We start from the raw sequence: 26,203 nt of genomic DNA on the forward strand, positions 1-26,203 counted from the left end.
CCACCAATGCACAACGAAAATTTCTTATGTTCTTTGAAGATTTTAATTGGTATTCAGATGTCTCTTTGAGCTGTAAATACCATTTACGATGAAACCCTTCTGACTCTGTGATATTCGTGAAAAATATTAAATAATGTAATGTATCCTGGATTCACAGTTTCCCTTAAGTAGTTAGAATGTGCAAACACGTCCCTTCTTCTGTCGACCTGCCCAGGAGTTTCGTTAGCGTGTTAATCTCCTGAAATGTATTCAGACTGCAACAAAATTTAGTCAGACTATGAAGTGTTGAAGCTTTAGAAATGATGGCGATCACGGTAGTGGTTTAGCAAGAAATTCCTCCAGTAGCAGCGACCTTCCGCATTCGCCGTAGGGTAATGAGTTTCCGACACTTGTTGTTTCCAAGCAGAAGGCAAGCAGTGATGTAAGAGGATTGGTCGAAAAGATGCACGACGAAAAAGCCAAGAGCAGACCGTTTTGCTTCCAGGCGCGTACAGAATTTCGTGTCAGATAATGCAGAGAGAATTCCAGTTCTTCAGTCTGGGTTAGGTATCGTGTAGACGCTATTAAAAATGCTCAGTATTTCAAAGCAGGACAATTAAAAGTCACGGCGGCATAATAAGGAAATGTTGAGTAGTTTAAAACAGTAAAATGAAAACGCACAGTGTCCAAGACCAATGAGGAAATGGCCAGAGGTGACCAAGAAATAGGAGTGAGTGTGAAAGGAATAGGTAATGGCGAGAACACGGGACAGCGCTTCTAAGTACTCTAAACAAACTACGGGATAGTTAGGAAATATAATTCATAAATGAGGAATCTGGATTTTTTTTTATTTCGTTCGTCTCAGTTGCACTGATTTATAATTTTTGCTACAGTGGTTACCCCTTTCCGGCTGACACACCCATTCACAGACAGCACACCGAAAAATACAAAGTACATTTACAATAATGTTCACACACAGTATTCATGTAGACATAGGCTACGTCGTCATTAGTGCAAGTGAGGCAGGTGAAATAAAAAATTATCCAATTTCCTCAGCGTAGAACAGTTACAAACCTGTCATTCCGCGGCGCCATGACCCAAATCAGCAAGAATTCAGAAAGTTGAAGAGGAATAGGAGTGGCAAGGTCATGCACATGAAGAATCGCACCAGCAGTTGCAAAAATGGATAGAGAACCTAGAAGCGAGGGCCAGGAATGATAAAGAAAAATTGTTACAAAAAGTGTCGGCTGTGGTGCAAGAGTAGCATTTGCGGGAAATTAAGGAACGGTTATTCCAGCGCAAAATCAATAGTGTGACGTGATAATCAACGAAAAGGATAGCTTGTGTGAAGAATGTGGGTAAGTCCTGCGAAATCAGCAGATCAGTAAAATAACAAAGAAATTTGCAGGGTGCATGATTACGTTAAAGTGAACTGCACTTCGGATCACACAGTATCGCTGGGTATAGTGAAATTGGACGAAATTAATTCTCGTCGACTGGCCCAGGATGGACGATGTGCAGTCTCTCGTTGTCGTGAGCAAGCGATCCATGATATGCAAGAAAGGAATGGTTGCATCTGAGGGCGTTGCATGGAGCATGATTCTAGTGACAGTTTCTCACGAGGACCCTGGTGAGACGATTACTGAACTATGCACGCTCGTAATTTAGGACAGAGTAGAACAGACAGGTTTAAAGAAACCGAGGAAGCTTGGTGGTGCACCAGACAACAGCGCGGTGTGAGTTAACGATCATTGCGCTCTCATTTAAATATATGGGCGGAAGAGTCAGCCTACAGGAATTGTGAAACGAAACCCGTCGTCCAGGACCGTGTGCCACAAAGGGCTCAGATTCACCACGAGATGGGGAAACTCACAGGCGTCTATTGTCTATTGATGCCTACGCACTGTAGTGTGCGAGTGAGACAGACGGAGAACCTATGTCACAGGGAAACCCAGTAGAAGACCATGGAGAAACAGCAGTGTTCAATACGGCGGACCCAAGATCGGCCATAAAGGAAAACATTTATGGAAACTACATCATTTATGGGTTCCCGATATTATTATTAGTGTTATTATATGTAACATTAACATTAACAAATTTCGCAAATTTGCCATCAGCCAGACAAGTTAATCAAAGGGTCACAAGTGCCTAATCTGGGGCGTGTAATGTGACACGGGCGGTTCAACCCCTAGACGAGTTTGAGCCAAGACATTTCGACGAAGAGTAACCGCACGTGAGCCCGAACATCTTTGGGATGTTACCTCGCAGTGGAAAGACTTTGATCATAAATATTTCTTATCCGTGAGAAAGGTCCATGTGCTTCGTAACGCTGCCAACGGAATTCTCTCTCGTGCACGGCTTGATGAATTTGAATTCTCTTTACCACTTACTTACCCAAATGGGAACAGGCTTCAGTACATGTGCGATTATCTAGAAGGAGAACTGGCCACGGGAATGTTTTTAGCAGCACGGGAATGCCACTCACGTGATGACTTTTGCTACGGGTTTCTCAGCAAGCAATTGGCCACAAGCTATGCAAGACAGAGTGAAACACAGTATAATAATATTAAAGAGCTTTGAGATTTCTGAATTACCCACTTGGACGACGTACTTTGAAACAACGGTTCGAAAAAACAGTTTCTCGAAAATCCGTACATTCCGACATAGTCGATCAGAATATATCTTCTGAAACCGCATGTTTTTCTGCAGCCCGTCATCCTAGCTGGAAAGTGCGAGGATGTCCTCTGTGTCTTTCAAGCTCTTTTACCTGAACTTGAGTATGAAAAGGTAGAAAGGCGGCCTCGCAATGGAGTAAGGGTAGCTGCAAGTTGGAATACGATCAGCAGCCTTGTAATAGCAATGGTTTCTGGCTTTGCAGAGATTATGGTAGAGAATGAAACAAGTTAAATTATGGGAACAAGAATCACTACAAGTGGAATCTAAGGAGCTTTAATGACCGAGACAAAATTTAGCGATATCTGATGAGAGCATCTGCACAAATTAAGAAAATCAGATCGCTCAACCCAAGAACTGACGACAGGGGCGCAGAACATCCACAACGATGACAGAACGTGAGATTACTGATGCGAGTAGTGAGATAGTGGAGTCAATGATGGCTAACTTTTATCTGATAAATTTAGAAAATATCAGGAGGGTGCTATTAGTTGAGGAAGGCAGCCCAGTTCTCCACTCAGTACAAAATGTTGTCAAGATTGGCAAGTTTCACACGTCATGCATCTTGGACGCAGGTTTTCCAGTTTCGGTTTTGAGTGAAGTAACCATTAGCAAGTGTGAACAGGAGACTGCATGGTCTGTACTGCTGCTGCTGAGAATGAAACTGAAGCGGGCGATTTCTGGTAAGAGTGTAGTAATCACGAAGTAATCTAGGATCGATTTTGAGTGACAAGAGCATGTGTTCAGTTTGAAGTTTCTAATAACATCTTTGCTGAACACATAAGCGATCATTTTGGGCTAAAATTCACGACTGCTTATCACGCAGTACCAAGAGGGAGTAGCGGAGAGGTAGTTCTAACGTTACAATGCAGTCTTGTGAGACTGACATTTGATGATTGTGTCGCTAAGCAACAGAATGAAGCTAGATGCCTGAGAATAATCAGTCAACCTGGAACTTGAGCAGAGCCTGAATTCCCATCTTCTAGCGTCAGAGAGGACAGAGTAGCTGACTCGGATTGCGATTAGGGATTTCTTTCCATCACATAATTAGAACAAGGTAGGTAGATTCCAATGTGAAGACATGCTGAATTGCGTGAAACCGTGACATGGTATACACAAGTGTTTTACCGACCCGAACTGAGTTGGACAAGTCTCGCGGAAATTATTGAAGCATATGCTTCGCTTGGTTCTCTTACGTTAACTGATCTAGCTGCTTTTCTTCAACTCTTGTGTGGACGACAAATTCATGTCTGCTTGTCCATTACAAGCAGATGAAATTTCACCTTATCCAAGCCTAAAATTTCTGTAGAAATATTGCATTCCGTCTTCTTAGTTTTTTCTAGGGCCCAGCCACCCATGTACCATGTTCATTTCATACGTATTTAGAATATATCGCAGTCAGATGTCCCTTTGACCTGTAAATGTACAATCCTCACTCCCATTCTGATATTTACCGCAAATACTTAATGTAATGTATCCTGGACTTGTAGTGTCCTGTAAATAGTTAGAATGAGCAAATAGACCCCTTTCGCATGTTTTAATTTGCTTTTAGTAAAGTACAGTATACTTCTCTACGATTCCTATCCAATGGCGGCGGTTCTACAGTTATTGGGTATGTTCAGGACTACTTTTTGCCACAGCTACTGGCAGTTGATGTGCGTGTATTATCTGCATGTAGCAGTTAGTTGGAATCCTAAAGTCCACCTTCTTAGAAGAGACTACCACAAAGCGGGTCCGAGTTAAATACCCGTCCGGATTCCAGATTTTCTAAATTCGTGGAGTAGAGGTTGTGTTCTCCTTACCATCATTTCAAAAAAATGTTCAAATGTGTGTGAAATCTTATGGGACTTAGCTGCTAAGGTCATCAGTCCCTAAGCTTATACACTACTTAACCTAAATTATCTCAAGGAAAACACACATACCCACGCCCGAGGGAGGACTCGAACCTCTGCAGGGACCAGCCGCACAGTCCATGACTGCAGAGCCTTAGACCGCTCGGCTAACCATCATTTCATCATCATCGACACGCAGGTCACCCACTATGGCGTCAACTGAAAATGCTTGCAAATCGGCGGCCAAATTTCCACAGGGGGGGACTCTGAGCCATCAATGCCATACCATCATTTTATTTTATTTTATTTATATATTTTTTTGTTCGAGTCAGTATTTACGTATTTAAGGGAGAATCGATAAAATTGTAATTAGTAATGGAGGGTTGAGATCTTCATCAGTGTATGCTTAAAGAAGGTACGATGAGATATGTATTTCTTGTTAAATAATGCGTTGCAGAAATCGACCAATTTGCTTAAAATAATGTGCTGCGGTACTTGTTTGTAGAAATGTGTTGTGAGTATACATATCTGGATTTTTCCATAGTTATCTAAGAACCTTATGATGACGTCGTTCACTAATAGTGTAAGGGTGTAGCAAGAGTTTATTTACTTAAATATCGTGTTGTGGTAGTTTAGTTGTAATTACATGCCCTTTTATTCTAACTGCGAACCCTGTCTGACCAAAAATTGCGTCGCCCACACATAAGTTCTTGCATTGAAAGTGGGATGGTTGGAGAGGAAAGGAAGCTTGTTTCTTATTGGTCCGGGAAGGAGAGGTGAGCGTTGGACGCTTGAACTGTTACTAACGATTATGTGCCAATCGCCCAGAAATTTCCATTGCTAAATGTGTAGTCAACTGCATGTTACAACAGATTTTCTGTTAATAACGTGGGCCGGATGCCACTCCCCGAATGTTTGATTTAGTATCTGTGCCTCTTCTGCCAGCAACAAAGTAGGTCGTTTTGAACATACATTGTTTAAATAATGCAAATTTCTCTACTATTGCCGGATAGGAACAGCAAGCGTAGTTTTAGCTGCTCGATTTGGTTCGGTCGCGGCCGGAATCCAAACACTTTAGGTGGTATAGGTCTCCTGTGTAGGTACATATTTTATAGCACTTTGCTAAATCTTATACATACTGTATTTACGCGCATTTTGGGTTGATGATCTTGGAAATCACTAAAACTGCAGTGCTCTTGCTATGATGTCAGACACTAGCTTCTTACGCCATACATTTCGTTGATAATCACTAAGATTTTGCAGAATATGCTGTGACTTCATTATTTGTACCAATAGGAGAACGCACTCGCGTTAATACATACATTATGGCGTCACACTACGCTACTGACGTAGGGATGACTTGGCAAGAACTTACTCTCCTGGAAATGGAAAAAAGAACACATTGACACCGGTGTGTCAGACCCACCATACTTGCTCCGGACACTGCAAGAGGACTGTACAAGCAATGATCGCACGCACGGCACAGCGGACACACCAGGAACCGCGGTGTTGGCCGTCGAATGGCGCTAGCTGCGCAGCATTTGTGCACCGCCGCCGTCAGTGTCAGCCAGTGAACCGTATGTGCGGTTGACGGACTTTGAGCGAGGGCGTATAGTGGGCATGCGGGAGGCCGGGTGGACGTACCGCCGAATTGCTCAACACGTGGGGCGTGAGGTCTCCACAGTACATCGATGTTGTCGCCAGTGGTCGGCGGAAGGTGCACGTGCCCGTCGACCTGGGACCGGACCGCAGCGACGCACGGATGCACGCCAAGACCGTAGGATCCTACGCAGTGCCGTAGGGGACCGCACCGCCACTTCCCAGCAAATTAGGGACACTGTTGCTCCTGGGGTATCGGCGAGGACCATTCGCAACCGTTTCCATGAAGCTGGGCTACGGTCCCGCACACCGTTAGGCCGTCTTCCGCTCACGCCCCAACATCGTGCAGCCCGCCTCCAGTGGTGTCGCGACAGGCGTGAATGGAGGGACGAATGGAGACGTGTCGTCTTCAGCGATGAGAGTCGCTTCTGCCTTGGTGCCAATGATGGTCGTATGCGTGTTTGGCGCCGTGCAGGTGAGCGCCACAATCAGGACTGCATACGACCGAGGCACACAGGGCCAACACCCGGCATCATGGTGTGGGGAGCGATCTCCTACACTGGCCGTACACCACTGGTGATCGTCGAGGGGACACTGAATAGTGCACGGTACATCCAAACCGTCATCGAACCCATCGTTCTACCATTCCTAGACCGGCAAGGGAACTTGCTGTTCCAACAGGACAATGCACGTCCGCATGTATCCCGTGCCACCCAACGTGCTCTAGAAGGTGTAAGTCAACTACCCTGGCCAGCAAGATCTCCGGATCTGTCCCCCATTGAGCATGTTTGGGACTGGATGAAGCGTCGTCTCACGCGGTCTGCACGACCAGCACGAACGCTGGTCCAACTGAGGCGCCAGGTGGAAATGGCATGGCAAGCCGTTCCACAGGACTACATCCAGCATCTCTACGATCGTCTCCATGGGAGAATAGCAGCCTGCATTGCTGCGAAAGGTGGATATACACTGTACTAGTGCCGACATTGTGCATGCTCTGTTGCCTGTGTCTATGTGCCTGTGGTTCTGTCAGTGTGATCATGTGATGTATCTGACCCCAGGAATGTGTCAATAAAGTTTCCCCTTCCTGGGACAATGAATTCACGGTGTTCTTATTTCAATTTCCAGGAGTGTATTTGTTCATATATCATTCTGTGATATTTCTTCAACATTTGAAGACTGTGCAGGAGCGTATTTGCCTTTAAATAATTCACGGCTGTAATTTTTTAACGCCGCATTTAGAATACAGTTGTTATTTGGAAAAAAAACTGTGAAACTTGCAACGAAAAAACTCAAAGTAACAGTTAATTTCGACATCACTTACACGCATTCTTACTCTGCCTGGGGGTGTTGGTTGCTCACTGCTGGCGCCTCAAATGACGTAATTTGCGCGACTGGAATGACTGGAATACTAATACAAGTAATTTTTTTACTATAACAAATACCCACACCCTTATACTCTCGTTATAGAGCACATAGTCCAATGGTGAGCAACAGCACACGACTGATAAATAATTCAGATCGTTTGAATAATTTTGGGCAAAAACAGCATTGTGATGGCCTGAGAGCATCCTGACATCGACGTAACGCGACGTTGATGTGACGAAGGAGACTTAACGTTGACTCGACGTAGAGAGCTGTTGGACGAAACTCACAGAAATAATTAATTTGTTGTTATTACTGGGTTGTAAGAAAACGTCAAAAAAGTTGCATACAGACAACCAAGGTTCAAATGGTTCAAATGGCTCTGAGCACTATGGGACTTAACATCTGAGGTCATCAGTCCCCTAGAACTTAGAACTACTTAAACCTAACTAACCTAAGGACATCACCCACATCCATGCCTGAAGCAGGATTCGAACCTGTGACAGTAGCGGTCGCGCGGTTCCAGACTGAAGCGCCTAGAACCGCTCGGCTACATTGGCCGGCGACAACTAAGGAAGTGATGGGTACTGCAACGCGCAAAACAAAATAAAAGCCTTCTGTGTGAATAAAGATGATGATGATTAATTATAAGAAATAAGCACACCCTGGTCCCAAACATATCTGGTCCTCTCGCTACAGTGCACAGACTCTGAATGACGAAACTTGTGTCGTTGGAGTAACTAGTAAATGTAATTTGTTGTTATTATTATTTATAACAAATACCCACCCACTGACCCCAAATAAACCTGGTCTTCTCCCTATGGTCACTGAAGATGACTTCTGTCATCCACTCAGTTCCTCTAGTTGTAGAGGATGAGGAGGGAGGGGGTTCGAATCCTATCGGTCCAGGGGTGAGGAAGTGGGGGAGGGGTGTGTGGGTAGGACATCGGGTCCTCGGGGGAAGAGGTGGGATAGAGAAGCGGCCATTACATAGTCCAGTTGCCTTAGGTGTAACACGATATCCTCTTATCTTATAACTAAAAGTCCTTCTGTAGAACTAAGAAAATGATTTTGTCCCGGAATCCGCGTTACTTTATCCCACTGTAAATTTCAAAAATACTAAAGAACATCTCGTACGTTTCTCGCCAATCTAAAACACACGTTGAAACTTCTGTATCTCTCATCGCACTGGCCCTGATTACGTTAAAAGCTGTTTCGTAAAGACTGTCGACAGGAAACTAACCTACGAAGACTGAATAGGGTGTCGAACCACGTCCGTCACTTGAGAGGCTCCTTTATTTGGTGTCACATCATACTAAAGCCATCGCTCGTGGTCGGTATTATGCCCGCGTCGCCGCTACAAAAGGAACATCCGCATCACTCCCAGACGGTCATAGAAGTTATAATTCATTTATGGCGCGTAAACCCTTCAATACATCGTCTCGGCACCTCCTTTACGACAGTGGGAGAATTTTAATGGCTGGCTATCAAAGCGAGGCGCCCGAAAACATGAAAAGCAAGAAGACGGGACGGCGTCCAAGAGGAAACACGTAAGCATTTCGTCACGGAGACACCAAGAGTATAATTTATGGACGCTGTCCTTGTGCGGCTTGCTGGCCCTTGTGCCTCTGTGCGCGTAATGTGAGATAGGTGGAAGCCTCCTGGCACAAGGACAAATGACTGCCACAGAAGGTAACAAAGAGGAAACCTGGTACTGGCTTGTGAAGGGGAAGTGATTGCTGTTCCGAAGATTTTTAGTCTCGCTTTATGCTAGGGGATTTCAGTAAACAATGCAACACTTCTTTTTCTCGGTCAGTTTCTTGAAAAAATGCCGAATTTGTTGTGGGACATCGTGGAAAATTCCCGCTTCAGCCCTTATAGTCTTATGAAGTTCCGATTGGTGGCAGCGCTATTCGTAGCCTTCAAAATGGTGTCTGTAATGGACGTGCGTTCCGAGCAAAGTGCTGTAATAGAGTTTCTTTTGGCGAAAAACCAGAGCACAGCAGATTAACACAGTCGCTTGCAGAATGTCTACGGACACTTTGCTGTCAACACTTGCACCGTGAGTCATCTGAGTCGTTAGGCGAGGCGTCTCTCATCATCGCAACAAGATCGCGCTAACCTATCCGTACTTCTGAGTACCGGCTGGCCGCACACATCTTTGATTCCTACACTGCTGGAACGCGTGGACACTCTCATTCGAGTTGATCGACGGATCACAAACGACTCGCTGCTGAACTGGACGTCTCTGTCGGCGGTGCTGACACACTTGTCCATCAGTTGGGGTACTCAAAGGGGTGTGGTACCACGTGGACATACAAGCCCTCCCAGTAAGTTGGCATAAGGCTGTCGCACTGAAGGGAGATTATGTTGAAAAACAGGATTTTGTAGCCAAAAGAGTGGTGAATAATATAGTGTATTCCAATCCTGAATAAGATCAACCTGCTTTCAGAAAAGAAGTGTTGCATTACTTACTGAGCGCTCCCCTTTATAATATCCATAATAAACACTCGTTGTGAACTAATACTAAAGAAGATGGAGACAGGAGATAGTTCCCCATCTTCCTCAATATAAAACTGTAATCAAATGATGCAGTAATAACACCAAAAGCTCTCATTTAACAATATTTTCTGCTAAATATGTAAAGATATAAAAGACAAATCAAAAGAATTATCTGTGTCAGTCACTTTTATTTTCTTGCACGCTACGTTCTCAAGTATTACACCAACATCTCCAGCTGGATCAGTGGATTACACTAGCATACATTTTGACGGATTACACCGTCATCTTCTGGTGGATCAGTGGATTACGTTAGCATTTATTTTCCTGGGTGTAGTCAGTTCTCTGTCTTGATCTTCATTTCAAAGCCGTTCCACCAGAAAGAACAGTGAGGCCGTCGTAAGTACGCATTTGTAGCAATGAATAGCAAGTGAGTAAAGTTCCTCAAGTTGTTGCAAGTAAACTGTGTACAAAAGTGAGTCATGTTACTGCAAATGCAACAATTGTAGTCCACTTCAGAATTATTGTGCAACTTCCGTCCATGTTACAACTGCCAGTACATCTCCGTTCATGTTACAACTGCCAGTACATCTCATTACCAGTACAGTACAGAAAGTGGAAAATCTGCCTAGAAGTTCGTAAACGTCAAATTAGTTCGCGCGTTGTCTATTAAAAATTAATCATTACTACTTTAATCCACACATTTGGATCTGACGCTTTTTTTGACTTATTATTAATAATAAATCAGATGATTTCATGTGTCACCCCTAAAAATGCTTTCCTACTATGAAATGAAATAAATAACCACAATATTTGATATTTTGCTACAGGCTGATAACAAATTTGTTAGTGCAGTCTTTTCTTCAATCTTCAGTGTGTACTTTCTTTCATTGGAGAACTCGTCAGTATTAACATCCCATCAAAGCACACATCTGGTACTATCGGCTGAGTGCTGAAACGGTATAACTCGACAGTGTAACTTATACATCCTCAACTTATATATCCTGCATCTACATCTGCATCTACACTCCGCAAGCTTCCTTAACGTGGGTGACAGACGGTACTTTGTGTACCGCTCTCACTTCCACCTATTCCTGTTCCAGTCACGTATGGTTCGCAGGAAGAACGATTCCTGGTAAAAATACGTCTAGGCTCAAATTTCTCTCATTTTGTCTTCAATCTATTAGCTGACTCTTCTAGAAAGGTATGCTCTCGGATCTTTAGGAAGAACATAACATGACGCAGAACACCTCTCTTGCAGCGTCTGCCACTGGAGTGCGCTGAGCATCGCTTACTAAATGAACCTGTAACGAAACGTGTTGCTCTTCTTTGGATTTTATCAATTTCTTCTATCACTCCTCTCTAGTATTGATCTCGTACTGATCAGATTGTCTACGTAGTGGCTACTTCCTTTGTTGATGGACTACATTTCCGGAGGATTCTTCCAATGAATCTCGGACTGGAAGGTTCTTTAGTCGAGATTAATTTTATGTGGTCGTTCCACTCAAATCGCTCCATAGGAATACTCTTATACACTACTGGCCATTAAAATTGCTACACTACGAAGATGACGTGCTACAGACGCGAAATTTAACCGACAGGAAGCAGATGCTGTGATATGCAAATGTTTAGCTTTTCAGAGAATTCACACAAGGTTCGCGCCGGTGGCGACACCTACAACGTGCTGACATGAGGAAAGTTTCCAACCGATTTCTCATACACAAACAGCAGTTGACCGACGTTGCCTAGTGAAACGTTGTTAGGAGCAGAAATGCGTACCATCACGATTCCGACTTTGATAAAGGTCGGATTGTAGCCTATCGCGATTGCGGTTTATCGTATCCAGACATTGCTGCTCGCGGTGATCGAGATCCAATGGCTGTTAGCAGAATATGGAATCGGTGGGTTCAGGAGGATAATACGGAACGCCGTGCTGGATCCCAACAGCCTCGTATCACTAGCAGTCGAGATGGCAGGCATCTTATCCGCATGGCTGTAACGGATCGTGCAGCCACGTCTCGATCCCTGAGTCAACAGATGGGGACGTTTGCAAGAAAACAACCACCTGCACGAACAGTTCGAGGACGTTTGCAGCAGCATGGACTATCAGCTCGGAGACCATGGTTGAGGTTCCCCTTGTCGCTGCAACACAGACAGGATCTGTACTCAACGACGAACCTGGATGCACGAATGGCAAAACTTCATTTTTTCGGATGAATCCAGGTTCTGTTTACAGCATCATAATGGTTGCATCCGTTCACCGCGTTGAACGCACATTGGAAGCGTGTATTCGTCATGGCGATACTGGCGTATCACCCGGCGTGATGGTATGGGGTGTCATTGGTTACACGTTTCGGTCACCTCCTGTTCGCACTGACGGCACTTTGAACAGTGAACGTTACATTTCAGATGTGTTACGACCCGTGACTCTACCCTTCATTCGATCCCTGCGAAACCCTACATATCAGCAGGATAATGCACGACCGCATGTTGCAGGTCCTGTACGGGCCTTTCTGGATACAGAAAATGTTCAACTGCTGCCCTGGCCAGCACATTCTCCAGATCTCTCACCAACTGAAAACGTCTGGTCAATGGTGGTCGCGCCACTGGCTCGTCACAATACGCCAGTCACTACTCTGAATGAACTGTGGTATCGTGTTGAAGCTGCATGGGCAGCTTTACCCGAACACGCCATCCAAGCTCTGTTTGACTCAATGCCCAGGCATACCAAGGCCGTTATTAAGGGCAGAGGTGGTTGTCCTGGGTACTGATTTCTCGGGATCTATGCACCCAAATTTGGTGAAAATGTAATCACATGTCAGTTCTAGTATAATATATTTGTCCAATGAATACCCGTTTATCATCTGCATTTCTTCTTGGTGTTGCAATTTTAATGACCAGTAGTGTATATTTTACGGAAGTAATTTGTTCCAGTGGTTGTTTTCCAATTTTGTAATCATGCACTAAAGGACCTTTCTGTGTATGTACTTCTACTCGCAATACGTTACATTTGCTTATGTTGAGGATGAGTTGCCACTCCTTGTACCAACCGTCTATCGTCTGCAGGTCTTCATATATATCACTATTCTCTAGCGTTGCGATTCTCCGTATACAGCAGCGTCATCTGCAAAAAGCCTCGTGGAACGACAGACATTAACTACCGGTCATTTCTGTATGTTGTGAAAAGTAATGGTTGTATAACACTCCCCTGGGACACACCCGAAGTTACTTTTACGTCTGAAGACTTTTCTCGTTGGGAATGACATGCTATGTTCTGTTTGTTATAAACACTTCAATCCAATCACATTGTTGGTCTGATGTACGCTCGTTTTTTGTTTTCTCGGTGGCAGTGCGGAACCGTATAGAATATCTTTCGGAAATCAAAGAACGCACTATCTGTTCATACCTCGGCGCCTGTTATCCACTGATTCCAGTGTCTCGTGGACGAACAAAGCAACTTGGGCTTGACGCGATCGTTGTTTTCGGAACCCTTGTTGGTTCCTATAGAGGAGATTTTCGGTTTCTAGAAATTTTGTAATACGAGAGCGTAAAACTTGCTCCAAAATTCTACAACAGACTGACGCCAGAGGTACAGGCCAATTGCTTTGTGCGTCTGTTCGATGACCCTTCTTGAAAACGGTGGGGACTTGTGCTTTTTTTTCTGTCATTAGGAACGCTTCGTTCCTATGAAGCGCTGCGGTACAGTGCTGCAAGAAAAGGGGCTAGTTGTACTGGATGACAGCCAGTCAAGGAATATTTTAGGGAATTAGTTTAAAAAATTTATTTCAAAGCCCAGTGGAATCTTTACAAATTTTCTGCAAGAGTAATCCACGCTGTGCCTACGTGACACAAGGCGCTTGCCTTTCAAAACCGAGGCAGTACTGTCCAGTTAAAGCTGCTGACAGAAGACGCCCTGAGACCTCTGCTGAAACTGCTAGCGAATTCACGCCAGTGACTTTAGGTAATAGCGTGCAAAATACAGTTGCCTCTCTCTCTTGTAATCCAGACCTCGAGCAGAACAGACGTCTCTTTGGAAGGCAGGGTCTCTGGCTCTGCTTTCACGACCGGCCACCAACGTAAGTTAACATGAACCGCTTCCCCTTCTGTTGCCCATTTTAATTAATTGTTCGACCTCCTAGACTGGCCTAAACCTGATAACCTCCGACCCTAGGCGCGCCCCTTGTGCACTGTACATTGAAATATATCCTCTTTACTGTACCTAATTTCCTGTTTTGCCATTTAACGGCAGCCCTGGATGCCCACTCTCAAATCCTGACCGCTCGACCTTCTGCACACTGCCGCCACGAGGCATATTTAACAGCCTTCTTCCCCCTTCCCTGCCATTTTATACATTTAACATTGGTGTCAGAAGTTTCTCTCCCCATCCCCAAACCATGTACTCTTTTTACTATTGGTGACCAGAAGTGGGACGTTAGCGTCCGAATAACTTTATATTGGTTGTAGAACTCCCTCGTAAACTTCCCCTAATTGTACAAAGTTCTATCGAATGCTCTGTGTAGAATCGAACTCGTATCCAGTCAGATCCAGTGGGCTTTCCTCTGGTGAGCGAATTCTGCTGTTTTTGTATCCCTTGGTCACTTATTTCGATATCTGTAATATTTAATAGTAAAAATTCGCCTCCTTCTTCGAAAATCGTAGTTGACACTTACATGTATAAGTTTTGTAGTTCGCTAGTACAACGAAGAGATTAATTAAGATTTCTTAATCAGGATGCTTGGAGAACGAATGGAGAGGCCAATTTCTTCCAAGTTGGGGAATGAGTTTGGTCGTGATCCACACATTGCAGCAGAAGTGAAGCAAATGTGATTAAATTGACATCCGCTCCAGTTATAACAGCCTACACTCCATTCATTCAAACAAACTTTTTCGGAGTACAGATTCTGTTTTGCGCTTAATGCGAAAAAATATTCCAGTTACACAATTTACTGTCATTTGAAAATGATTGTTTCTACTTTATTAAATCCTTGCAAAATGCGGTGTAACATTTGATAAAGTGAAACAACAGTCATGACTGATTAGACTATCCAAATGCATGTAGCCAACTTTTTTTATTAGAGAACTGTTGAAGAACACTTAGTTTTTTTATCGATTTATAAAGTTTGTACTGATAAACTTTTCTAAGATACGTGACGTTCAATAATTGTTTAGTGGTGGGTATTTAAATAAGTTATTTACGTTTATGCACCATTTGACAGACGAAATCCGAGAGCTGAAAAGAAAAGGGTAGAGATCGATGCTCACAATGACTAACACTCTTGTCCCATGTAGAAGCTAAGATTTATTTTTCGTTTTGTTGTTTCGTAAAGTAGAAATAGTAGGAAGGAGCATGTTACTTGCAATACTTAGCGGAAGCGTTCCGTTATAAGACAAAAATTGCTATGTTCTGTAAAGCATAGTTCACTACAGTGTGATTCAATAGAACGCAGCTACTAAGATATTTGGAACAGAATATTTACGCAAACCTCAGTGGACATCACTTCGTCGGGCTACACGTCCGAAGTGTCAGATGTGTTACGGCGTAATTGCTGAAATGGTAGATGTTGTTAATGAGAGTAGCGAGAGGATGAAGCCAAGTGCCGGTACATTGTCTAACCTTGCAATACTGTGGATTTGCGCCAAGATGGCAGTCGGGTGTAACATACTACGCCCAATGGCTATCAAACGTGCGACACGACCTCATTGCAGTAGTAAAAGCAGACCTGTTTGATAATTGCGAATAGAACTATCTATATGGCTTAATATGTTTACATTTATTACGACATTTCCGCACTGCCGTCGCCGGATTAAAACTTAAAAGTGCTTAATTAAGCGGTAGAGACTTACAGCAGAGATGTCTTTCTCTACAAAAATCTATTATGATCCCAGAATCTTTTAGGAAACTTGTTTCTTTTATTAATAATGTTTGATATTTAACTTATGATATCGACGTACAATCTTATGATGAAAATCCTGACGCCGACCTATCCGCTAGCCTGTCGGTCGGATATTGATGACAGTTTCTTCCACCTCAGAATCCGATGCAATATTTCCCTCACCACTTTTAATTTACTTTCGTCATTATTTGTATTTGTGTTTCTAGAAGTAATATTATAGTCGACTTCCGCCAAAGCGTTATCTCGTTCCTTCCTATTGCCAGAATTGTTCCTATGACCATTTCTTTATATTTTACCATTACTTCGTTGTTGTTGTTGTTGTTGTTGTGGTCTTCAGTCCTGAGACTGGTTTGATGCAGCTCTCCATGCTACTCTATCCTGTGCAAGCTTTTTCATCTCCCAGTACCTACTGCAACCTACATCCTTCTGAATCTGCTTAGTGTATTCATCTCTTGGTCTCCCTCTACGATTTTTACCCTCCACGCTGCCCTCCAATACTAAATTGGTGATCCCTTGATGCCTCAGAACATGTCCTACCAACCGATCCCTTCTTCTGGTCAAGTTGTGCCACAAACTTCTCTTCTCCCCAATCCTATTCAATACTTCCTCATTAGTTATGTGATCTACCCATCTAATCTTCAGCATTCTTCTGTAGCACCACATTTCGAAAGCTTCTATTCTCTTCTTGTCCAAACTATTTATCGTCCATGTTTCACTTCCATACATGGCTACACTCCATACGAATACTTTCAGAAATGACTTCCTGACACTTAAATCAATACTGGATGTTAAGAAATTTCTCTTCTTCAGAAACGCTTTCCTTGCCATTGCCAGCCTACATTTTATATCCTCTCTACTTCGACCATCATCAGTTATTTTGCTCCCCAAATAGCAAAACTCCTTTACTACTTTAAGTGCCTCATTTCCTAATCTAACTCCCTCAGCATCACCCGACTTAATTAGACTACATTCCATTATCCTTGTTTTGCTTTTGTTGATGTTCATCTTATATCCTCCTTTCAAGACACTGTCCATTCCATTCAACTGCTCTTCCAAGTCCTTTGCTGTCTCTGACAGAATTACAATGTCATCGGCGAACCTCAAAGTTTTTATTTCTTCTCCATGAATTTTAATACCTACTCCGAATTTTTCTTTTGTTTCCTTTACTGCTTGCTCAATATACAGATTGAACAACATCGGGGAGAGGCTACAACCCTGTCTTACTCCCTTCCCAACAACTGCTTCCCTTTCATGTCCCTCGACTCTTATAACTGCCATCTGGTTTCTGTACAAATTGTAAATAGCCTTTCGCTCCCTGTATTTTACCCCTGCCACCTTTAGAATTTGAAAGAGAGTATTCCAGTCCACATTGTCAAAAGCTTTCTCTAAGTCTACAAATGCTAGAAACGTAGGTTTGCCCATTACTTCGTACTGACGTAAAAGTTAAGGTATCGGAATCAGTATGGCTGATAGTGGTTCATTACCCCGTCTAGCCATCTTCGATTAGGTTTCCCACGGTTTAGCTACCACGTAAGGCAAATGTCGGGTGATTACTTTAAAAAAGAGATGGTTAAATCCGGCATGAATTTCGTTTCTAGTAACCTCCTTGTCGACGGTACGCTTAACCCTAATCTCCGTCCCTGTCAGTTTACAAAACTGCTGTACCGCTACACACGATATCAGTCATTTGCTTTTTGGAGTAAATCGAGCTCGGAGTAATCAGTTGCAGGGTAGTGAGTTAAGTTTCTGCCATTTCTTCTGATAAAGACAGTTGTTCGAATACCTATAGCACTATATATTTCGGAAGTAAAAATGGCGTATTATGTATCAGTTATTCTGTATTCGACACATGTACTTCAGTTATTTATTTATATTGAGTGCAGAGTTTAGATGACAAGCCAGAACTGAGCAAATAAATAAAAGTTGATAGCGGAAAGAAATTTATAGAAAGGCTACATAAAGGAAGCGAACTCCAAGATAATGTTTTGGGAAAGGGAGATGAAGTATGTGGAGAGGGGATGGAAGTTATGATACTGATTGCGGTGGTAAGTCCCTATGGGACCAAATTACTGAGGTTGTCGGTCCCTAGGCTTACACACTACATAATCTAACTTAAACTAACTTACGCTAAGAACAACACACAACCCATGCCCGAGAGGACTCGAACCTCCGACGGGGGAAGCCGCTCGAACCGTGGCAAGGCGCCTAGACAACGCGGCTACCCCACGCGGCTACGATACTGAAAGCAGAATTTGACAGAACACTGAAAAACCCATCTCGAAACAAGGAACTTGAAAATTGACCACATTCTCTCATAATTATTGAGATCCTCGGGAGAACATACCACGACAGTACTATTCCAGCTGGTATGCAAGGTATATGCAACGACCGAAATTTCCCGGACTTCAAAAAATGTAATAATTTCAACGTCAAGGAAGACAGGTAACGACAGATGTTAATACAGAACAATCACTTTAGGAAGTCATGGCTACAAAATACGGGTGCGAATTATATATATAGAAAAATGGAAAGCCTCGTAGAAGCTGACGTCAGGGAGTATATAAATTTGGGTTTCCGGTAAGTGCAGAAACACGCAAGGCAATACTGACCCTACGACTTATCTTAGAAGACAGGTTGCAGAAGTGCCATTTGATTTTTGGAACATTTGTAGTTTTAGGGAAGATTTTGAAAGTGTTGACTAGAATACGCTCTCTGAAATTCTGAAGGTAACAGGGATAAAAAACTGTTAGCGAAGGATTACTTACAGCATGAATGGAAACTAAAGTGCAGTTATGTGACTCGGAGGACATTACTCAGTCTGTACATTGAGCAAGTAGTACAGGAAACAAAGGAAATATGCGAAAGGAACTCTCTCAAGAAGAACAAATAAAGCTTTGGGGATTGCAGATGACATTGTAATTATGTCACACAGTACCGAGGACTTTGATGATCAACTGAACGGATCAATATCAACGAAAGTATTAAAAAGGGGAAAGGGAATGTAGAAAAAAAAGCTAGGTGATTGTAGGATACTACATTACGAAATGAGACAGTAAACTTTGGTCAACAAGATAGTACGAAATTAGACAGTAAACGTCGTAAGTTAGTTTTGATATTTGGTCAACAATATAAGCGAAGATTGCTGCCGGCCGGAGTGGCCAAGCGGTTCTAGACGCTACAGTCTGGAACCGCACGACTGCTACGGTCGCAGGTTCGACTCCTGCCTCGGGTATGGGTGTGTGTAGTATCCTTAGATTAGTTAGGTTTAAGTAGTTCTAAGTTCTAGAGGACTGATGACCTCAGAAGTTAAGTCGCATAATGCTCAGACCCATTTGAACCATTTTTTGAAGATTGCTGAAAGAGACAATATACGAAATGCAGACTATCAGTAGCAACAGAAGTGCTTTTCGATAGCAAAAAGGAATTGAAGATTTCCGCAAAAAATTAAATGGGTGCTGATACAGACAGTGAATCAGAAAGTCTATCATAATGTATGCTGAATCTGAGGCAAATGTATGTTGTAAAAGAGAAGATGATGAAACCCAAACCTTACAAAAGTTGGGAGATGACGAAGAAGTGAGGTCTAGTGACTTTGTTGTGATTCGTTTCTCCATCACGAAGATTTTTAAATATTATGTTGGCCAAGTTAGTAATACAGTTAGGAAAGGGGAAGTGTATGTATCCTGTCTGTGGGAAAAAGGCTCTCGATCTTTGTGCCCTATTATCCCAAACGCGTCAGTATTGGAAAGATCTGACATTATTTGTCTCCTACCTTAAGCAAAAACAAGCCGGATCTGAAGGAAAGGGAGGATGTTGCAGTTTAATGTTAATCTCGAAATGTATAACATTTGTTGAAATGATTCTTTATTTAATTGTGATATGTGTGACATTTATAAAACTTCTTTGGGATACTTGGCTTTATTTATATCAAAAACATACTGGCTAGTTTTGCCCCATGAAATGACAGCCAATGACCACACCTATCCCACCATGAAGTAAGTGTGGACAGATTGCAGATATCCTTTTTCTTCAGCTGGTGCTTAAAATGTTGAAAATACAAAAGATTGTTTTAATGCTTCTCTCAGTGTAGAAACTGGATAATCTAAAGATATTAAATTCCAAAAATCTGCCTCAAATAGTGTCCACACTAGCCCCACCCTCCACTAAGTCTTTCTGGAAGTATTTGTCCGGAGTGTTGCCTTATATGAAAGTGAAAAGTCGTCTACAAGCAGTATAAACAAGACAAGCATAGAAGTGTTGGAAATCTGCTGCTACAGAAGACTTGCTAGAATTAGATGGGTAGTTCGAATAATTAACGAAGTACCGAGTGGAAATGGAATAAAAGAGCATTAAGGCAGCCCTTCATCAAAGCAGGGATAAGCTTGCTACACCACATCCTGAGGCATGAATGAATAGTCGGTTTGGTCATGAAGGAAAGTATGAGAGGTGAAAAATGTAGAAGGCTACCAATGATTGAGTACAAAAGGCATACCGTAATGGATGCGGGCTACATCAGTTACGAAGAGATGCAGCGACTTGCACTAGGCTAGGGTGGAGAGCTTTTATCAAAACAGTCTTTTGACTTCACAACTGTAACAACAACTAAAGATACAACGATTCAATGTTCAAAATTTTTGGAATTGCAGACAGTCCACCATTGCAATTTTTTTCTTCATTTTATGACCTGTTTCGACTTTTGAGATCATTTTCACAAGCGGACCGTAGAAACTTCCCTTCACTGATTTGATTAATATTAACACAGCGTGTAGATCACGACTAGGGCTTGAACATGTGTTAAGACGAGGGAGCAACTGTCAATCGTTTTCGAGAAAATCGAGTTTGACAATTTTAGGCGTGATTATGTACTTGCTTGTAGGTTTTGAATGGTCGCTGGTTTTCTGAGTGTTCGCAACCGAGCGAGTAAGCTCTTAGTTTCATAATCGCAAGGTCTTTGGATCGAATATCGCTACTGATGCTTCATATTTCATTCACACGTAATTCTACCCATGGGCAATATTAAAGTGATTCCTCCAAAATGAACTCCGCTCGAGCATCCTCCCGACTTTTACTTTTACAGGCAGGTCTTTTCGCCAAGGCAGACGCCATCTAAAGCGATAAAAATATAATACAACTACGACAAAACAAAACTGAACCATAGCATAAAGCCATCGTCCCATCACCAAATTAAATATGTTTTATCACAGTTTTTTGTGTTTTACCACTTCTGATGGTGATTATGTTGGATAAAAGTTTTTCACGTTAAGGAACACAGACCCGTTTGACGATGACCTAATCCGATGATCTAAACCGATCACAAAATAAAGAACGAACTTGCGATCGACTGTTTCCAATTTCACAAAAGCCCTCTACCCTTTGAATGTAAAAACGATCTATTATGTATCAACTAATTTGCGTTCGAAACACGTTTCCATTACTACTTATGACTGTAGAGGAGGGTTTTTACTCTGTCCACTCCCATTAACGTGATGACGTGTCGAAATCCAGGCTAAGCTCCTTTTGCAGCGCAGACCGCTGCGGGTCATACAGTAAGAGAGTTAGTGATGTTCTGAAAGGTACCGACACGGATTTGAATCCATGCCGACTCCAGTGCCGTGGCCAGCTGCGCAAAGTTTCCCGGTTGAGGATCCATAGTGCGTACAGCATGATCGAGGTGGTCTGACAGATTCTCGATTGGGTATAAATCCGGGGAGTTTGGTGGCCAGGGGAGTATGGTAAACTCATCCCCGTGCTACCAGGGAATGCCAAGAACACGTTCCCCAAACCATAATACTCTCTCCTCTGGCCTTAACCCTTCCGACGAATGTTGCAGGGCCGGGTTCCCGGGTTCGATTCCCGGCGGGGTCAGGGATTTTCTCTGCTTCGTGATGGCTGGGTGTTGTGTGCTGTCCTTAGGTTAGTTAGGTTTAAGTAGTTCTAAGTTCTAGGGAACTGATGACCATAGATGTTAAGTCCCATAGTGCTCAGAGCCATTTTTTGAACAGGTACAGCTGCCCATGCAGCTTCAACACGATACAACAGTTCATCAAGAGTAGTGACTGGCGTATTGTGAAGAGCCAGTTGCTCGGCCACCATTGACCAGACGTTTTCAATTGGTGAGAGATCTGGAGAATGTGCTGGCCAGGGCAGCAGTCGAACATTTTCTGTATCCAGAAAGGCCCGTACAGGACCTGCAACATGCGGTCGTGCATTATCCTGCTGATATGTAGGATTTCGCAGGGACCGAATGAAGGGTAGAGCCACGGGTCGTAACACATCTGAAATGTAACGTCACTGTTCAAAGTTCCGTCAATACGAACAAGAGATGACCGAGACGTGTAACCAGTGGTACCCCATACCATCACGCCGGGTGATACGCCACTATGACGATGACGAATACACGCTTCCAATGTGCGTTCACTGCGATGTCGCCAAACACGGATGCGACCATCATGATGCTGTAAACAGAACCTGGATTCATCCGAAAAAATGACGTTTTACCATTCGTGCACCCAGGTTCGTCGGTGAGTACACTATCGCAGGCGCTCATGTCTGTGATGCAGCGTTAAGGGTAACCGCAGCCATGGTCTCCGAGATGATAGTCCATGCTTCTGCAAACGTCGTCGAGCTGTTCGTGCAGATGGTTGCTGTCTTGCAAACGCCCCCATCTGTTGACTCAGGGATCGAGACGTGGCTGCACGATCCGTTACAGCCATGTGGATAAGATGCCTGTCATCTCGAATGCTAGTGATATGAGACCTTTGGGATGCAGCACGGCGTTCCGTATTACCCTCCTGAACCCAACGATTCCATATTCTGCTAACAGTCATTGGATCTCGACCAATGCGAGCAGCAATGTCGCGATACTATAAACCGCAATCGCGATTGGCTACAATCCGACCGTTATCAAAGTCGGAAACGTGATGGTACGCATATCTTCTCCTTAACGAGGCATCACAACAACGTTTCACCAGGCAACGCCGGTCAACTGCTGTTTGTGCATGAGAAATCGGTTCGAAACTATCCTCATGTCAGCAAGTTGTAGGTGTCGCCACCGGCGCCAACCTTGTGTGAATGCTCTGAAAAGCTAATCATTTGCATATCACAGCATCTTCTTCCTGTCGGTTAAATTTCGCGTATGCAGAACGTCATCTTCGTGGTGTAGCAGTTTTAATGGCCAGTAGTGTAGTTTACAAACTTAGCATTTTCTGAAATGCTTCCACCCTTGGCCTGGGCCGAGAACCAATTATCATGGGATTTTTGGAATTCATATAAATCGCTCCTTTTCCGCATGATAACAACGACTGCACTGTTTTCTGTATCTTCTCGACACGCTTCATATATCCTCCGCTGCTAGTGCTGTCACCTACAGTCTCTGAGTGGTTATTGCACGTTGACGCTGATTATGGGCGTTGGTTATATTAATGTGACTGGGTTGTTTAGATAAGGATATCTCTCGTGTACAGCGCCGTCTGTCTGCAACGCAACACGGAATTACAACACTGAATTATGTCCGTCAGAGCAGGTTAATGGTTCGCGTCTGGGAGGGAACGTTCTGAAGTTTCTTCACAAGCTGTACGAGACTGGTGGAGGCCGCGACGGGGACTAATCGCCGGCTAGCCTCCTGTCTCGTGCGCAGTCGGCGCACCGGCCGGTGGGACGTGAACGCGTCCTCGGCACGCCGCAAAGCGTGACAATTACCGCCGCCGTGCCGCAGGATATTAGCTCGCGCTGTGGCAGCCCGCGCACATAAAAACGCTGACGCCTGGCTGGCGCGCTGCCGAGCCTGCTTCATTTGAGTGGGCAGATTACACTCGTCTATTTTCGAGAATTAACACGCACCTGTCCGCCTGTGGCTTTGCTCGAAGCTCGCTACCTTTACGCTGCCTTTTCTTGCTCGGGTTCTGAGTTATGGCGTGATTACTCCTCTGTCTGTCAGTCATAAAGGGAGGCTTGTAATATATTTCCGAGGAGAGTTTCAGCTTAACCTGTAACCTTGACTGAGAGATAACGCCATGACGTTTCCATGACGATTGACGGAATACATACCTGGTTAAAGGAAGTGGAGCACCCAGAAGGTGGTAACAAAAGGACTGTTGGTTAACTGACATTGTCAGCTGTATTGAAGGCGGTCTCTGAATCTAAACGCGGTGGTTCTTATTTCATAAGTTTATTCGCCCAGATCGCATTAACATATGCAGTGATTATTAGTTTTAGCGAAATTAAATCGCCATCTTTAGATTATTCGCGTAGGAAAAAATTTTAAACAGCCAATCCATTTCGTCGACTGTTCATATTAATTGGACACAACTTATCGTCTGTATAAGTTGGTCCCAATTAATGAACAGCTGTCGAAATGGATTGGCCCTATGAATTTTTTTTCCATACAAATGGGTAGCCCAGATGCAAAATCCGCTAACTGCATGATAAGCGAAACTGAGATGGACGCGAAAAACTCGTTCCATCCAAACTATTACAGCTAAAGACTTCTTTTCTTTCTAAAAATAAGTAAAAAATAATTAATTATTCGGTATTAACGGCTGAAATCTGCTATTACGTTCTATATGTTAAAATCAAAGTGAAACTTTGATTTAGCATTTTTGCAGCCGATTTATACAGTTAACAGAGTTTGAAAACGTATCGATCCAAGTACAAAACAAAAATTCGGCTGCTACACCCGCTATTCGGTGATGTTTGGGGTGACAGAAATGTGGAATTTAATTATTGCGAATATAAACATAACAAATTTTATTTCAAAGACAAGTTGGAAAATTCTACAAAACTGGCATGTAAAAATACGAAGATGACATCATTCTCCAGGAAAAACATACTTTGCTGGCCGCTGTGGCTGAGCGGTTCTAGGCGCTTCAGTCCGGAACCGTGCTGCTGCTGCTACGGTCGCAGGTTCGAATGCTGCCTCGGGCATGGATGTGTGTGATGTCCTTAGGTTAGTTAGGTCTAAGTACTTCTAAGACTAGGGGACTGATAACCTCAGATGTTAAGTCCCATGGTGCTTAGAGCCATTTGAACCATTTTGACTTACTTTACGTCGAAAAGATAACAAATTTGAACGTTAAATATTAGGTTTTTTTAAAGAAAAACAATTTCGCGTTTTTGACATCACAAGATATTGTAGAAAATAAAATAAACTAAACTTAGCAAAACATCGACAGAGTTTTGGAAAATAACAATACTGGGGGAAAGTTGCATCTTAGTTAAAGCACCAAAAAATTTCTAGAAAATGAAATTAGCTGAAAATTGCTTTTAAATGACATCGACCTCAACACTGCACGTCAACTCAAAATCGCTTCCGGCGTCTTCTGTAGTTGGCAGTGGCAGGAGAAACTCTAGGAGTGCCTTCCTGCTAGTCTAACACGTCGGTGTGGAATTTGAGTTTGTCGTTGCTCGCCCGGTCTTCCAAAAGCTTTTTGACGTCTCCGAGTTTGGCCTCTCAAAGTTCTACACCAGTTGTTATTGGTCTTGGGCCGTTTCCTTTGCTGAAATTTTTTCCCCTCTTCAGTATGCTCTTCCCCACCCCAGCTTCAAAGTTGTAGAAGGGCTCTCCACGAACTAGACAAAGCTCCTTGTTTTTACACTGGAGGTATGAATTAAAAAACACCTTCAGTAACAACTTTTCGTGTTTTAGTAAATACACGATGGATTTAGAACACTGTGGGTCCATCATCAGGTGTAATTTGTCTTAATATATGTTTTATTTCTTCTCTTGAATGAGGTGAAATGCATAAGCCTTTTCATGACAGGAATAGGCATTTCACCTTATTCAAGAGAAGAAATAAAACATGTATTAAGAAAAATTACAGCTGATGATGGACCCACATGGTCCGAAATGCATCGTGTATTTAATAAAACACGAAAAGTTGTGACTGAAGGCGTTTTTTAATTCATACTTCCGGTGTATTGAATACAGTCATGTTTGAAACTGCAAAATATGGATAAAATTAAACTTCTTGTTTTTGCTTTTCGTGAACAAAATTTTCTGGCTTCTTGACTCTAGAAATGCCAGTTACCAGTAACGGTCACTAATCCTTCGGCGTATGTCATAACAATTAATGTCCATACAGTTCTCACTGCATAACATTGCTTTAATAATACTTTTCATGTTCTTACCTTTCTGTTTTGGAAACCTTTTTTTCCACTGATCACGAAGCTTCTTCCTTTTCTGATACGGACCGTTGCCCTCGGTCTCGTTCTGGTAGTTTGCAACTACAACGATGGGTTCGACTTCCTGCAGATTTTCTACTACTTTAAGTACTCCCACCTCTTTGTATCATCTTCTGCATTTAAACCGTCCACAGAATCACTTAATTTCTACTGATGAGCTGAACTGTGCTTACCGGCGTATATTTC

The sequence above is a fragment of the Schistocerca americana genome, chromosome 3, assembly GCF_021461395.2.
Source record: "Schistocerca americana isolate TAMUIC-IGC-003095 chromosome 3, iqSchAmer2.1, whole genome shotgun sequence".
Lineage (NCBI taxonomy): Eukaryota > Metazoa > Arthropoda > Insecta > Orthoptera > Acrididae > Schistocerca > Schistocerca americana.